Raw genomic sequence first — 17,391 nt, 5'->3', positions numbered from 1 at the left:
TGGTCAATTACCGGCGCCGGCGTGGCTGGAATGCCCAGGTAATTGCCCATTGCGGGAAAAAAAACGACTCAGGCGGCAGCGTTAAAGGTTTGCTGGTCCGATAAGTATGGTACCTGTAAGCTTGACGGTACCGAAGTTACCAGACTGGCAAACTATGATATCTGCCCGCGGGTGACTGTCAGCCCGGCAGGTCCGACCTGCCGAGCGGAATGGCATCCGCGAGCAAATCTACCCGGTAGTGATGGCACCGTTATTGACAGTGCCGGTGCTACCGGCCTCCCCTATGCAGCTCAATGGTTATGGGGAGTAATAAATACCGGCACCTGGCAAAGGACAATTACCGGGTTCTGGCGGGGCCAGAATGCCCATTGCCGGGGGCTGGAGAAAAAAACAAATAATTACCAGCACGGCTACCACCATAGTCGTAATGAGGCCCATTGACCAAGTAAAGGTCATTGTAACCGGGCACAACCAATGGGATTCACAGTGAATTCTCTTTGTAAGATTGTCTACAAATCACAAAGACAATAGAATGAATGTTTTTTTAAAACAGTAAGAGGAATGGAAAGTACTTCCCCAAGCTTATCTTCAGTGCAATATCACAGTTCTGTTGCACCAGTAGTCTAAAATGGTGTGCTGTATTTGATAAGAGGCAGATATTCAGCTTTAAGTTTGAAAGCGAAGGATCGCTTTATTGGGTGCTGTGTGGAGCCCTTCAGCCTGTCCTAATCGGCACTGCGAGCCGCTGCTCTTGCCGATATTTTCGCCTTATACCCGCTTCCTGGAGGAGGCGGAGCTGCGTGTGGCACGTTACGGCACACGTGACTGCCTTCTGCTTCTAAAGCAGCTGCGAGCTGCCCGAGCGGCGCATTAAGTTTGAAAGAGAAGGATCGCTTTATTGGGTGCTGTGTGGAGCCCTTCAGCCTGTCCTAATCGGCACTGCGAGCCGCTGCTCTTGCCGATATTTTCGCCTCATACCCGCTTCCTGGAGGAGGCGGAGCTGCGTGTGGCACGTGACGGCACACGTGACTGCCTTCTGCTTCTAAAGCAGCTGCGAGCCGCCCGAGCGGCGCATTAAGTTTGAAAGAGAAGGATCGCTTTATTGGGTGCTGTGTGGAGCCCTTCAGCCTGTCCTAATCGGCACTGCGAGCCGCTGCTCTTGCCGATATTTTCGCCTCATACCCACTTCCTGGAGGAGGCGGAGCTGCGTGTGGCACGTGACGGCACACGTGACTGCCTTCTGCTTCTAAAGCAGCTGCGAGCGGCCCGAGCGGCGCATTAAGTTTGAAAGCGACGGATCGCTTTATTGGGTGCTGTGTGGAGCCCTTCAGCCTGTCCTAATCGGCACTGCGAGCCGCTGCTCTTGCCGATATTTTCGCCTCATACCCGCTTCCTGGAGGAGGCGGAGCTGCGTGTGGCACGTGATGGCACACGTGACTGCCTTCTGCTTCTTAAGCAGCTACGAGCCGCCCGAGCGGCACATTAAGTTTGAAAGCGAAGGTTCGCTTTATTGGGTGCTGTGTGGAGCCCTTCAGCCTGTCCTAATCGGCACTGCGAGCCGCTGCTCTTGCCGATATTTTCGCCTCATACCCGCTTCCTGGAGGAGGCGGAGCTGCGTGTGGCACGTGACGGCACACGTGACTGCCTTCTGCTTCTAAAACAACTGCGAGCCACCCTTGCGGCGATAAGCCCTGTGGCGTCAAGCCCATCGCCTGTTTTGCGGCTGTTTTGCGGATGGTTTGAAAAGTGAATTGCCAATCTAAGGGACTGTACGTAACCAGTGTTATTATTCAGTCCACACTTTGGAGCCAAAACCTGTGATGAACTCAGGAACTTTATTTTAGATATCAAAGCTAATAACATCTAAGGTTGTTATTTTATAACTCTAAAGTTTACATAGTGTTGTTCACAAAATTCTTCCGAATATAGAGAGCTTGAAAGTTCAAGAGTTTCGATCACGACTGATTATGCACAGGCTTGTTCCATGAATTCAACAAGACAAGATGAGGAGATCTCTTTTTTGCAACCTACCCCTCGTCGTTGCCAAACCTCCAATAAGAAACGACAACCAACTGACTCCTTACTGAACCCTGTTTTATTGGAAGTTACTTTGGGAGCTATTAATACTACTATAGCTACTCTATTTAAGCTTTTTAATTCTTTGGATCAGAAGCTAGATATCCAAACTGATAAATTAAATCAAATAAGTGATTGGATGAAAGACACTTCTCTTAAATGTTCCAAGGAGTTATCTTTGGTAAATTTGGAACAAAGGATTGGAAAGCTTGAATCCAACTGGTCATCTTATCAAGGCTTAAATGTACACTCAGGGCCATCTATTTTTCAGCGTATATCACACTTAGAGAGGCTGATGCAAGATCCTCTAATAACTACGCCATCTTTACCAATGTTTACTAATATAATTCGACCTATTGAATGTGTTGACGATGAAGACATAGCTAAACCTAATGAATCTTGGATTAGTATTGATTCCCCTGTGAGAACTGAGGGTCAACCAATACCGAGCCAGACATGTCAAGACTTTATCCTAAAACCACAGAAGCTGGGAGGTTCTTTGTTAAATAAGAAAAAAATTAAACAGTTGTCATCTAAGCATATACAAAGAAATAAAAAAGCTCTATCAGAGTTAAAAAAAACATCGCAGATACCTCTTTTGCCAGATGTTACTACGTCTCTTCCTCATAGATCTGCTGACTTGCCAGCGTCAAGCAATGAGATACCTAATAATGACTATGTCAATATACCCGATAATAGGCGGGTTGATGGAACTGTATAAGATATCCCTCCTCCCCCTCATATTGCTCCCGCTCACAGGATCCTAGCAGAAGTTCCTAAATCAGTCTCCAACTATGATCCATTGAATGAGCTGGTCTTTCTTTTAACATCTAAATCTGATAACATACCGACAACACAGGCTTGCTCGAATGTACATACGAAACTAGTGATCCAAAATGAGGTTGATTCGACAGGTGCTACAAAGGTATCTCTCCCTAGCGCTCCGATAGCAAAAGTAGAAGATCGTTTAACTGCTTTGAGAAATGCAGTCGATTCCTATCTACTTAATAGAAGATCGGAAGCGCTATCTGATGCTTTACATACCTTTGAACAGACCCCTCATACACATAATGTTAATAAAAACCCACAAAATGACGTTAGTGTTCTCAAAAACCGATCTGATAATTGTATGAAAATCATGCCTCCTCCCTCTAATATGCAGCCCCTTCGAGATCAATCTAAAGATAGAAATAGGTGTAACATGAATATACACAATGGTAGTAATAAACGTTATGTAAACGACGATAGTGCTGCCTTTTTAAAGAAACTTAACCAGTATCATACTCTGATCCTAAAATGCCGGGATGGTTCCTTTCCAAAATATGATTTATGTCGTGCTAGTGTCTTCAACATATTTGGAGACATAGAGGGCCTAGAAGCCATTTCCTCATCAGATGTGGATCAAGTGGAGTTTCTTTGTGATAAAAACCTTTCCATCGTTAGGCTATGGATAAAATCTGGTATTGTTCGCAATACACTATGGAATGCCAGAATGGAATTGTTTAATCTGGGTTTTTTGTTAGCCCAAGACCCAGCACGCCAGCAATTTAAAGAGACTGATGGAAATAAGTCTATTGGTGGTATAAATTCTGAACCCTCGTGTATCTGCAACTATTGTACTAATCACTCGTCATCTGATCCCAATGTAGGACCCAATGTCTACTCATAACCACGAATAACCGTTTCCACCAATACTTTTTCACTTGCCAGTTGGAATACTAGAGGGTACTCTCATTTGCAGTGGAATTTAGATAATAATTTGAACAGTTATGATATTGTAGCCCTACAAGAAACATGGTTACTAAATCTTCCCATATGGGACGATCATGAGATTAGTTTACTACCAGCAGCACATGGTGGTAAAGGTAGACCTACAGCTGGGTTGTTAGTAGCAGTGAAAGTGAGCAGGGGATTGAAAATCATCCCCTGGCAAACACCAAATAAATTCATTCAATTGGTTAAGATTCTCTTCAACTCACCGACATATGCACTTATTAATCTATATAGAGACCCGGTAGGCAACACTGATGATAGTTTTTATGATGCCCTCTCTTGTATGTTTGAGCTTATCTCAAATGAAGCTAACACTGTTGGAATATTACTAATGGGCGATTTGAACTTTTCTTGTTTCTATTCTAATACGAGGAATTGGAGTCGAGAAGGTGCAAGATGGAATTCCTTTATGGAAGATCATGGATTAAGGTTGATAAATGGTGCAATCACAGGTGATATTCCACCTATGAATACCTGGGAAAGAGGCTCCTGTAAATCTACCATCGATTACATCTTTGTTTTCGAACTCCATATTTACAAACACTAGCAAATTTGAGATAATCAAACAAACATCTAGTGATCATTACCTCCTATCTTTACATTGGTCGGTAGATAGTGGTGACCATACGAAAATTGCAGTGTACTATAAACATATTCTATCTGTTAATAATGGCAGAAATCGATTCAAATGGTCTACCAACAAACTACTGACCTTGAATGATGCAATTCCAAAAAATCAAATCTCACCCAGGCCCAGTTCTTATATAGAAATTCTCACCCAGGCCCAGTTCTTATATAGAAATTCTTAGCACCTTCGCGAATCTTCTTCCTGTTCATAGTAAACCAGGTAAAAGACATGTTCATAGCTTTGATCTGGCGCTGTATGAACGAAAGAAAGCCTATAGAAGAGAGATTAGAATTTCTCAGAAATTACCATTAATTGATCAAAATAAGGCTGTTAAAAATGCTTCTTCGAAATATCGAAACTGGGTACGAGCAAGAAGAGCTACCTTGTATCAAAAAGATAGTGAATGTTTTTTATCAGCTTGCCGTGGTAAAAATTCAGGCCTAATATGGGAACTCCTGAATAGATGTAACATCTCAGCCCAACCCCATGTGCAGCTTAATGGCGTACCTGAATCGATGTGGGTTACACATTTTTCATCCTTGTATAGTGATCCTATGATGAACCATTATATTTACAATAGTATTGTTGTAAACAGTTGGTCTTTACATTTTACAAAAATGACCATTCAAACTTTCATCAAAGCTTCATCGTCATCTAGAGCGGCAGGCTTAGATGGGCTGACCAACGTAATGCTCAAACAAAATATAACAGAGTGGTCATTAATTTTGAATAATATGTTTCAGCAGATACTACAAACTAAAAATATTCCGCAATCATGGCTTTCTTCTGTAATCATTCCAGTCTATAAAAAAGGTGATCGGACTAACCCGAAAAATTATCGTCCAATAACGTTACTAGACGTACCGGGAAAAATTGATTGGACAAAGAAAGTAAATCAGCGTGACCCAGCACAGACTGGATTTGTAGCAGGGCTGGGCAAGAGCATTAATTTAATAACTTTAAATGCTATAAAACAACAAGCAATATATAAAAAGCAAGCCAGATATTTTGCGTTTGTAGATCTTCATTCCGCATTTGATTCGGTCTCAAGACCAAAACTTATAGATAAGTTAGTCAAAGCGGATTGCCCATCCACTCTTACTGACATTATCTTTGCCCTCCATTCACAAACCAGGGTTTATGTAAGGCTAAACTCTGAGGGGCTTCTATCAACCCCTATTCTAACGTTTAGAGGGCTGAAACAGGGATGCATTTTGGCGGCTGCCTTATTTAACTTTTTTATTAATGATGTACAGGATATCTTTCACAAAGTAATTGCTGACGCTCCCAAATTGAACAATGTAAAAATCTGTGCATTGTGGTATGCAGATGATCTTATGTTGGTATCAAAAACCCCAAGTGGTTTACATAATCTCTTGTTAGCTTTATGCTCCTATTTCAAAGGAAATGAACTTGTAGTAAACACGAGTAAAACACAAATCGTTGCATATGTTCCTAAAGGCGCATGTAAACACCTAATGAACTGGCAGATTGACGGAATATCCTTAAAAACGGTACCAAATTATGTTTATTTGGGCCTGATTTTTGAGGGTACCCCAACGGTAGACTCACATCTGAATAAAATTAAGCAGAAGCTAATCACAGCAATTTGTCAGACACGAGTAATCATTTCTAAATATGGCAAATTTTCCATCAAAGCTGCCATTACTTATTGGGATCAGAATGTTGTAGCAACCATTCTTTATGGTATGGAAACACTAATTGTCCCTTTAGGGTTTTTGAATTTATTAGAGGCCAAGTTTTGGCGTACAGTCTTAAATCTACCTCAATGTATTCCAGGAGTGTTAATAAGATATGAATTGGGATTAATTTCTCTAAGTGCACTATATAACTGGCGCTTATGTGCCCTATTTCGTAAATGTTTACTGTCTACATATGGTGACTCTACATTATCCACTATTTCAAGTTACCTGATTAATTCTACAGAAATGTTTCCAAAATACTGGACTATGAAAATTTTAACAATCATGGTACATGCTGACATCTCACTAAAACTGCTTATTGCTCATCCAGAGCTGGCAAAGAAGAAGGTGTATATGATGGACTGGATCGACACTAGAACTTTGTGTCTAACTTATTAAGACTTTGATCCTACAATCTTTGGTCCAAAAACGCTATAAAAACATTGCGTCCTATTTGCTTTTAGCACCATCTGCTGCTCTAAGATCGGCAATTCTTCGGTTAAGGTTTAACATCTGGCCTACCGGTGAGGTCAAAACAAGAAGGAAACAAATTGCTTAAGACCATAACTGGTGCCGGTTCTGTAAAAATGTTATGATTGTGGAATCCCTTCAACACTTAATACTGGAATGCCCTACACTAAGAAAATTGCACTTTGTTAACCATTTTGCATACTTTGCACAACTCGATCCAAAAAATAGATGGGTCGCCTTGGCTGCTACTGAATGTATGAGTATAAGAATTGCAACAATTAATTTTTTACAGGCCTTGAACCTAGAATGATGATGATTGTATAATATGAATTGATATAGTTTTTGGCTGTTTTATTTGGATTTTTATGTTCAAGAATTTTCTAAATGTATAAATTGAAAAAGTTGATATAATTTCAACTATATTCAATAATAAAAATAAAAAAAAGATATTCAGCTTTTAAATGAAACTGAAGGGGTCTTTGGATTTTCCAATCTCCGGCAGCACAGATTTCAAGCATCTTGTACAGTTCACTTCCCCTTGTGTCAGATAATTTGACCAGGTGGACTGATTCCTTGTCATGTCTTTGCCTGGGTACCATCTCCGTTGGTGACGGTGCACTATATAAATACCTTTAACATTAATATTAACATTGTCCTTTCAATACAGAGTGTTGCATTGCTGAACACAAATATGGTTTCCTGCATGCACTTGACTTGACTTTCCACTCCTCCCACTTATCAGAGATGGCAATTTGCTCAAGTGAGGTCACTCTCCTATATGTCATAAATTACCTACAATAAGAATTTGGCATTGTTTTGTCACAGGGAACTTCAAAAGGAAAGGTGGGAATTTCTGCCTTAACCTGATTGATTAAATTGCAGTGTCACCATTTTTTCCATAGTGACATGGAAGAAACATGTATATTCAAAATATTGTTTGGTGCAACAGGAACTAACGAAATAAAATATGATTTCCTCGCCCACAGAGTCTGTAATCAATAATTACAGGGTTTGCATTTAATAAAGGTTACTAGGCACTGGTGGGTTCTATAGGTTCCAATACACAAGAGCAAGATCATATTTGGTGTTTCCATTAGTCATTTGCAAGAAGCAGACTCTATGGGCCTGATTTATGGAATTTTGAGTGCTGCGCAAAGTGACTTTGTACAAAAGTACACTTTGCACTGTTCTGTAAATCACTTTACATTGAAACTGTCCTCTTTGCACCGTGCTAAATGGGCCTAATTGATGGTGCAAAGAGTACTTTGTCAGTGGATAGAGATTTACAGTACAGTGCAAAGTGTGCATTTGTATTGCAAACATACACTTTACTGTGTTCTGTAAATCACTTTGCACTGAAAAGCTACTCTTTGTAGCAGGCTAAATGGGCCAATTCATGGGGCAATGAGTACGTTGTCAGTGCAAAGTGATTTACAGAACAGCGCAGAACAGTGCAAAGTGTATTATACACTTTACACTGTTCTGTAAATGACTTTGCACTGAAAAGAGTACTCAGTGGAAAGTGATTTACAGAACAATGTAAACTGTATTTTTGCTGTGGAAGGTGACTTATTATCCAAGCTCGGAACTCCACATTTTGGACCCGTTTTCTTTCTTTTTTGCAGCCTTCAAAATCCAAGAGCTCCTTTTTTTTAATTCCCTTTGTGTTTCTACATATATAAGGAATAATATTTGCACACTATGTCATGATGACAAGCATGTTTTGATTGGTGGAGACATGTTATTAGTTTGACACGTCCATTGAATACACCCCTTAATTTGAATAGTTTGATCATATTTCTGAACATTTGACTGGGTGCGAGCTTCCAACTTTGGAAAATTTTGAGTTCCAAATAATATTGTTTTTCAAAATATACAAATGTGTTGATAATGAAGATGATGACATATATGTTTCTATTTTAGCAACATGACACATGAACATCAAGAATCGAGTGCCACCCGACATGAGTATGTGCATTGAAATAGCACTATAATTAATTTGACATTTTTTCAATTATTACGAAATCTACAAATATCATATGTAAACGTGTTTTGTTGTAGAGTTAAAATCTTTTTTTTAATTGTTACTTTAGTGCACAATTAATGCTAATCCAAATGGATTACATTTCTGTTTGTCAGCACAATCATCCCTGAGAGCAGCTCTCAGAGGTCACCTTGTAAAACCTTCAGTCAGTGATTAATAGGGTTGTGTGGCAGGCCTCCTCGTTTTGCAAATCCTTTCATGGCTCAGCAGATAGCAGATTTGAATAGAGGCCTTGTTCACAGTTCAGAACTTAAGTGAGATAATTTCCCTTTTGAAGATGGGGTCTGGATATACTAAGCTCCTAGTATGTTCTTAGTTTAATCTCCTGAGATGGCCATAGATATGGAACTGCTGGAATGTAAAGATGTATTTTTCTAAGCATATATCTTGAGATTAATCGTTGTGAGTAGTAGCACCTTATTACTTGAAAGCACTGAGCAGATGGGTCTTTGTAATGGGGAATGTAATTTGTTGCTTTTACAGGTTCAGTTATATAAGTCTATTTTTCCCTGATAAACAAGTTAATCAACTTTACCCACTTATAACAATATATGCAGGGATAAACAGAAAAATGTGCTTGTTGTCAATTTCCTTGCAAAATTAGCATTAGCAAAGCCACATCAGAAATCAAATCTAGCCAGTTAAATCTAAATAATATTGCATTGCCTGCTTTACAATTGGATACATAACTATAACATTTATTGAATTTACAATGGGCTTCAATTTGCATTTACAAGTGCATAATAGTTAACATTATTTCACATATTCTGAGTGAAATGCGCTGCATGCTGATTTAACTGGTATATTATAATGCATAATTTGAAATTGCATGGCAGCACTTTATGAAACTAAAGGGTGATCCAACGTGATTCTTCATTAAAAAAAATAAACATATCAACATTTTGGTTCATGAATTAATGAGTGAATACCTTAAGCTTCATTATTAAAAATGTAACAATGTTTTCTGGGTAAAGTAAGAACTGGTGCCTGGTTTTTTTCTAAGCTAGGTTGCACTTCTCATGCAATATGTATATGGCTGGAATTGTCCTTAGCCCATCTCGCACACATTTAGTAAGGTAGCATTTGTCAGATGAAAGAAGAATTTGTCATTTATTAAAGGTATTTTCTGCTTCCTTGCTGTCAATTTAAATTTCTTTAAAACACAGTCCTGGGGTCTGGCATACATGTTCGCCTTTGCAGTCCCAATATTTATCTAATTTTTGTCGGGAAAATGTGCATCCTGTAATGGGTTCTGGCTCTCAGGTGAGAAGGTGACTACCTTCATTTTACGGGCATACCTTTTCATAGTATTTAAAGAAAAGGCAAACACATGATTGGAGCAAGGCGCCATTTTGGCACGTCTAGCATCAGATTCATAAAATCTCCACTTTCTCCAACAGTAGCCCCGTAATCTTTTTTTTTACTGTCATTTATGGAAATCATGCCTAAGGACTACTATGTGCTGATAATCCAGAAAACCCTTCCTATAGGTTAAAACATCATGATACAGAATAGAACAGAAAATCCAGAGTGATATAATCATTCACGCACACAAATACGTAGTATGTCTTCTGTTCCTGGGAATGGAGCCCAACTTTGTAACGCCATTAGAGCATACCGTAGATTATGTACATTCTTTTCCCCCTATCATTCATTGTTATCTGTAGCATGACTGGCAATAACAAAAAGTTTGGAAAATATCAGACACGCTTCATATCTTGTTCGCTCTATGTATTTTTGAATACATTAATGACATCATCGCCATTTGGCTTGGGCATCCAACTAGCAGTATCGAGACGTCCGTAGTATCCAACCTGGTAGGTCTTGATCTACAGTTGTCGAGCACAGAACCTACTCACATTGTTGGTCACAAACATGATGTCATTTTCTACCCTCAACACCTTTGGCATGTCTTGCCCCCAGCGAGTTTCCATTAGGCAGTCTAAAAGTCAATTTTCTTCTTGGTTATTTCTGCCATTTCTCCCCCTGCACCTTCCTGAATGGTACATTCCACCTTCAATACCTGGACAAATATGAATATTCCTCATTAATTCCTTCACTGTCAGATAGATTCCAATCTTTGTACTCATACCTCACATAACTGGTCAACTGCATAGACAACTTTGATGATTTGAGTTTGTGATTCCTTTACTCTGTTGCACCACTCCCTTCCAAAACAGCACCCCCTGAATAAAGCCACAGAAACCACGTAGTAGTCAGACCATATAAAGCCATTATAAATCGATGTATAATTGGTCCAGGAACAGGGTGAAAAGGATATGCGATTGTATGGATCGTTGAGAGCTATTTGTCTTGGACTGATAAAGCTATGTATAAAAGCATACTGCCCTATCGGTTAAAGACAAGTATCTCAAATGGAGTTCTAAATGCAAGATTTTCAGCTAATTTGCATTATTATTATTATTATTATTATTATTATTATTATTATTATTATTATTATTATTCTTTTTTTGCGTTATCAAAATGTATTGATTTTACAAAAAGTGTGTGTTCTGTGAATTGTTGTTGATTCTTTCATCTCTCTGTAGGTTTCTTTACGATAAGGAGTTTTCTTTCTTAGAGCACTCCGCTAGGGCGGCTTCCAAGATTTTTGTAGCGGGTTTTTCTTCCACTCAACAGACGGGACTACCAGGTATCCTCATCTCTCAGCACCAATGATACGAGGAGAGGTGTTAGGTATGCTTTCCTTAAAGTGGCTGCTTCTGGGCACGTCATCAAAAGGTGTCTTACTGATTCAATCTCAGAGACGTTCTTGCATAGTCGGCAGATGTTAGATGTGGATAGGCCTCTAAGAGCTCTGATTTTGTTAGTGGGCAGACGGTTAAGTCTGGCCCTTAGAAAGGTTTGTCTTCTGCGTTTATCAGGAAAGCAGGTGAACACTTGGCCAATTTCATTGAGTTTTTTTAATTGATTTGGGAGATGGCCCAGATGTTTGTTTGAGACGGCCTTGTCTTGCGTTTCTATCCAGTCGAGTTCAATTCGTTTTTTCTTGACTCGTGTTGGATTTTGGATAAGGTCCTCCTCATTTGCATTATGAATACATTGCAGTGTGGTCCTGAACTGAGTTGAACTTCCACCGATGGCTAATGAGTGGCACAGTGGCTTGTTACCTGAAATGGCCTATTCTAATTTGTACATTAAAGGTAGAAGGTTATTTCAATTCATTTTCTTAAAACCATCATAATATAGATGAGTGTATTAATTCATTGATGATAGTTATCTTTCAAAGCATCTGCATTGCATTTGTAATGCAGTCACATGTGGCAGCGAGATTCTGCAAGCCCACAGAACTCTTTTGCATCCTCAGCACACTTCATCCTTATTAGTTGGGGCGCACTGGCCTCTAGGGAACTCTGGAGATTTCCCAGTAGGGCTCCACAACCTGGCCGTTTTGTATGTGGTATTTCCACGTGTTGCCTTAGGAAAAGGGTTGGGATTGCTGAAAATAAGTAATTTGGGGCCACTTTGAAAATTATTTCCAGGGCTTCTTTTGGACCCCAGTCCAGTCCTGCTTACTAGTAATCATCAGTATGGGAGGTGTGACAAATCCATATATGCCTGACCATAGTATACCCCAAAACCTCTCATTCTCTGACCCAATACACCATTAACTCCCAAAGCCCCCTTGTATATATGCATCTTTAACATGACAGAGATGAGAAGAGTAGTGACTACCCAAGGGAGGCCGCAGATGCTATGACTAAGAGGAGGAAGCACAGAGCCACACAGATTGGTACTCTCATCCACGCTCAGCAGATTGGACAATCTGAACACTATGGAGATATAAAAAGGGAAAAAGGACTCGCCCATGAGACAGATGCTTTCGCGAGGAACCAGGAGATTCAAATGTCAGACGAAGAAGGAAGAAGCAGCAGAACAAGGGAGATACACCCGCCTGCAGAATCGTCCCAGCAGGTGCATAATCGTCCCCGCAGGTGGAGCAACCAGCTGGCACAGAAGGCTGGAGCGAGGGAGCCACCTGTGGTGCTCATCCCAAAAACAGAGAGCCACTACAGGGCTGCCACTGTCCCTGGAACAATCGGAAGACACCAGAGAGCAGCAGGGCACCACTGCAGAGCCACTGCAGTCCCTGGAATGATCGGAAGATGCTGGAAAGGGGAGCAGAAGCCCACAGACAACCAAGCAACACTGGTACGTGTCTGGAAGAGGGTGGGAAGATCACAGTAGTTGTAGAGGTTGCCGAAAGGTAGAGAGACCACATACCATAGGTCTGGGACCAGCACCCACCGAAAGCATGCATCCAGAGTCATCTTCTTCATGGTGTTGCCTGGGAAGACAGTATACCAGGGTTGCCAATTTTCACAATGGGGGGAACCAAACTACGGGTCTGGGCCCCATACACAGGGAGAATAATACAGACCTGGCAGGATAGTGAACCAGGTTTGCCAAAGCCAAGAGCAAGCCAAACCTGTCAGGATAGTGAACCAGGTTGGCCAAAGTCGAGAGAATGGCAAGTACGGGTTTGGGACCACAATGCAATACAGCAAACCCTGAAGAGTTATTTGATGCAAAGTAAAACCTGGCAGGCTAGTTGACCCAGTTTACCAAAGTCAAGAGGACACCAAATCCAGCTCGAAGACCCATACAGAAAGATCTAAAGAAGGCCAGCAGGATAGGAGTCATTAGACCGAGCCTTAATTACTTTGGAAGTGAAATGCAACCAGGGGAAGGAAGTCATACCCTCTGGTGTTTTTTGTGAACATTTTGAAAAGCCAAAAGACAGGAAGCATTCTCTTGGCATTTTGAGAAGACTAAGAGGGCCAGGGGAAGGGAGTAATTCCATTTGGTATTTGTCAACATTGTAAAAAGCCTGAGGGAGCCATTCTCTTGGTAGCAAGGTTTAGACAACTTGGAACTTGGTTGGAACGTTGTTTTCTTTTTCCTAAGAGGGGAATTTCGACCAGGGGAAGGGAGACATTCCCCTTGTGAACTGTGTTCGTCCAGACAAAAAAAGTAACTCTTCTGGATTCAGAAGAGACTGATCGAGTTTTGTTCATTTATAAGTGTAAGGGCAAGAGGTAGGATTTGGAAGCAGGATGGTAAACTTTTAGGTGCAGCCATTCTTACAACTCCTTAGGTTTGGTTGAGGCAGGGAAACCCCTCTTAGAGTTAGGAATAAATAGGTGTCCTTCTTTCCTTTTTTTAAAGTGCCCAGCCCTCAAAATGCCACCTTTGTGTTGCCCCCTTATTTCTGCAACCCTTACAAGATGGTCTGCACCCTTACAGGGGGCACTGTGTAAAACAGTGCTGCCCAGAATCATGGTGAGCACGATGCATGTATTGGTCTCAGTTTGCAAGCCCACAGCGCTTTGGTATACTTCTGTTTTGTAATTATGGGGTTTGAGTGTCGTGTTGAGCCTAATGTATTTCTTGACCTTTCAAGAGATCTAATTTATATTACATGTAGAATGTCAATGCTAACATAATGAAGGTTAGACAGGTTTCCATAACTATTAGCTGTGTTGGTGAACTTCTTTAGAATAAAGCTATGTTCTCTCCATTGAACTGCGAACATGTGCATGCAGCGGTGCTCCAGGAAACTCACATTTTGGATAAAGGCCATGGCCTTTTAATGAGGGCTACATGCAGGAGTAAATGATCTGGCAGCTTTCACAAAAATAGACGTGGAGCTACCACATTACTGCACAAATGTGTGAATGGCAAAGGTGTTGGCATGGAATAGCGTTCTTTCATTGACGGGTGTAATTTCGATGTATTTTTTTTACGAGTATATTTTACCGAAAAAAAAAAAAACTCATCAAACTATATAGGGGGTGAGGGGTTGGCAAAGTACATATAAGGGGTCGGGGATCAGGAATAGAAAACAATATGCGATGTGGGACTTGGGGTGGGGGAACCCCCGAACAAAAAAAATAAATCAATTTTGATGAGTATTTTCAGTAAAAAATACTCTGGAAAAAACCAATTGAAATTACACCCGTCGATGAAATGACATAATACTGCTGGCATTGTGTATGATAATCACAAGAGAGTCTCCATTTGGAGACTGTTACCAGGGACTATGGATTTTTCTTATGCAAAGCATATGCACCGGTTTCCAGCCTGGATGCATTGTATGGGCACTACACCAAAGGCTTGCAACAATGACATAATCAAACCTCCGTTGGGTAATTTAAATCTCACCCGGGATCCAAAAGTCAATCTGTGAGAAAAGACCTAATGCTCTGCAGGAGAGCAAGGATAAGCAATTGCAGGTTTAGTACCAGTGTGGGTTCCAGCTCTGCCCCACACTGGTACTAATCCAGAAATGTAGGGACTAGATAATAGGAAATGGGTTTGGGGGAACCCCCCCCCCCCAAAAAAAAAAGAATATATATCTTTTTTTGGCTGAAAATATTCGAAAAAACACTCCACGAAAGAACACCTTCTGATCTAAGAACATAAAACCCCCAAAACGACCTGGAGAACACTAGGAAAAAACTCACTCTTGCAGAAGAAACACTAAGAATGCAGACTTTTACTTGTTACACTTATTTCTGTTGAGTGGGTCATGCTGACAATTCATAATACAAAGGACAATAACATCCCCTATGCTTTGCTTGGACGGCTTCACATATTAGGTCTATGGAATGTTTGCAGACTCCCTTGCTTGGAAAATGGCGAGCGACCACAAACTAGTGAAGCAGGGCTAAAAAGCTACATTTCTGATTCAGGAAAGGACCTGTTTTAGTGAATCATTGTTATGCCAATTTCCCCTTTAAGTTCTGAATGATTACAAGTCTGAGGGAAGCGAGGGCTTTAATGTAGCCCCAGGGGCATTACACGACCAATAATGCCACTTCCTCCGAGGGTTCTATTGCTATTAGTATTGCATGTCATGCCGGGGCACTAATATAATTTTTTCTCGAGTTGAGAAACGGCAAGGAAACTGTTTGCCAACTCGACAAAAAAATAAATATCCTCCATGAATTGAAGATAAGAGACTACATGTAGTCCCTTCTCCCTTTCCATGGCGGCCAGGGAAGAAGGGAAACAAGCTCAGCAGGACTCGGCACTTCGAGCGTAGCACTTCAGGTGAGTCTTTTCCAGCCAGGTAACTATCGAAAAGGGCATGTCAGATCTTTTGTAACAATCTGATTGTCCTTCGCTTGGTACTAATACAAGAAAATCTTGCTTGAGGTTTTGTTCCTTCAAAATGACAATATCATTCTAACATCCAGCCAGAACCTGGAAACTGTACAGCATTTAATTTCTTACTCTGGCACAGTCTCTATCAAGGAAACAGATCTTTCCAGACTTAGGGGCAAATGGAGTCTTTAGAAGTTGGAACTTTCTTGAGTAAGCACTGATGTCACACACCCAGGTATTATGAAAATGCATTGCTTTAAAGAAACCCCTGACGATAACGGCAAAGAAATTCTAGCAAAGATTAAAGGTACATTTGACGGACATGCCAATCGCTGCTGATTTTGGTCTGTGGGTGAAGGCAAATGTAATCAAACTGAGTAAGGTTCACAAGCTCTTCTTTCCAATTCATTTGTGGGGCTACCTAAAAAAGTCTATTTGCCGTCCAAGGCATCTTCAGAATTATTTCAGGATAAGGCGGTAAAACTAAAATGTTCATTGGCTACCCTGTGAGGGTGGCTTAGGTTTTCCAGGTCTGCAATTGTACTGTTTGCATTGCAACACTGAATAGTTGATTACAAGCAGGTATTGTTCACAAGCTTGGTGGATGCACTTTGGAGATAACACTGTGAAAAATATCTCATTAAGTATGCCGTTATTAAGGATAAGAAATGGATGGTAGTAACTCTCATGCCATCTATGCTTTTTGTACTAAGCGTCTGATTAAGTTCAAGATTGCTCCCAGGTTGTAAAGTTGCGCTTTCACCCAGGCGGTCATTGCTTCAAGCCTGCCCAACCACAAATGTGGTGCGTAATGGCAGGGGAGTTGCTAAGTCTGGAAAAGACCCGGGGCTAAGCTGATGTCGGAACTGTTGGGACTGGGGGCTAGCTAGTCTTTTGGCTGTAGCTCCTGAGATTCTATCCGGGGCTACAACCAAAAGATCAGGGGCTATAGCCCCCTTAGCCCCTGCCCCTAGCAACGCACCTGCGTAATGGGATATTGGGCAGGGGCAGAGACCCTCCAATTAAGCAGCATCCATCACTCATTCTGTCATGCACAGTGCTTCATTACATGAGTGTTGTACACAGCTCACACATATCCTACTGTCCGCATATATATATAACGCGCCTTGAAACACTTGTGTATAGGCGCGTTACAAATGCCTTATCATATCATATATATATATTACATGGCCACGGTAGTGGCCATGTAGTTACGGTTAAGTTGCTGTTTCCATAGGAAGAGCACTTTTTGGGCGGCTTATAACTTCGCTCCACCTGGACGAATCCTCACCAAACTTTGCAAAAAAAAGTATATGGCCCACTCTGAATTTGTTTGGCAAGATTGGTGAGGTTTGGTCCAGGGAGGGTCCCAAAACTTTTTTTCCACATGGACATATGGTGGGGGGGCAACAGGAGAGAGACACAGGGCAGGAGGTGGGTCTCCCTGCTGTTGCCCCTCATCCCCCGCTCATGCCCCGTGTCTCCCTGCTGTTGGCCCCCACTCCCTGTGCATGCCCCTTGTCTCTCTCCGGTTACCCCCCACCCCCTGCTCATGCCCCGTGTCT

Source organism: Ambystoma mexicanum, chromosome 14, assembly GCF_040938575.1.
Source record: "Ambystoma mexicanum isolate Mex_15411 chromosome 14, UKY_AmexF1_1, whole genome shotgun sequence".
NCBI classification, from domain to species: Eukaryota; Metazoa; Chordata; class Amphibia; order Caudata; family Ambystomatidae; genus Ambystoma; species Ambystoma mexicanum.
This window is presented reverse-complemented; position numbering follows the sequence as displayed.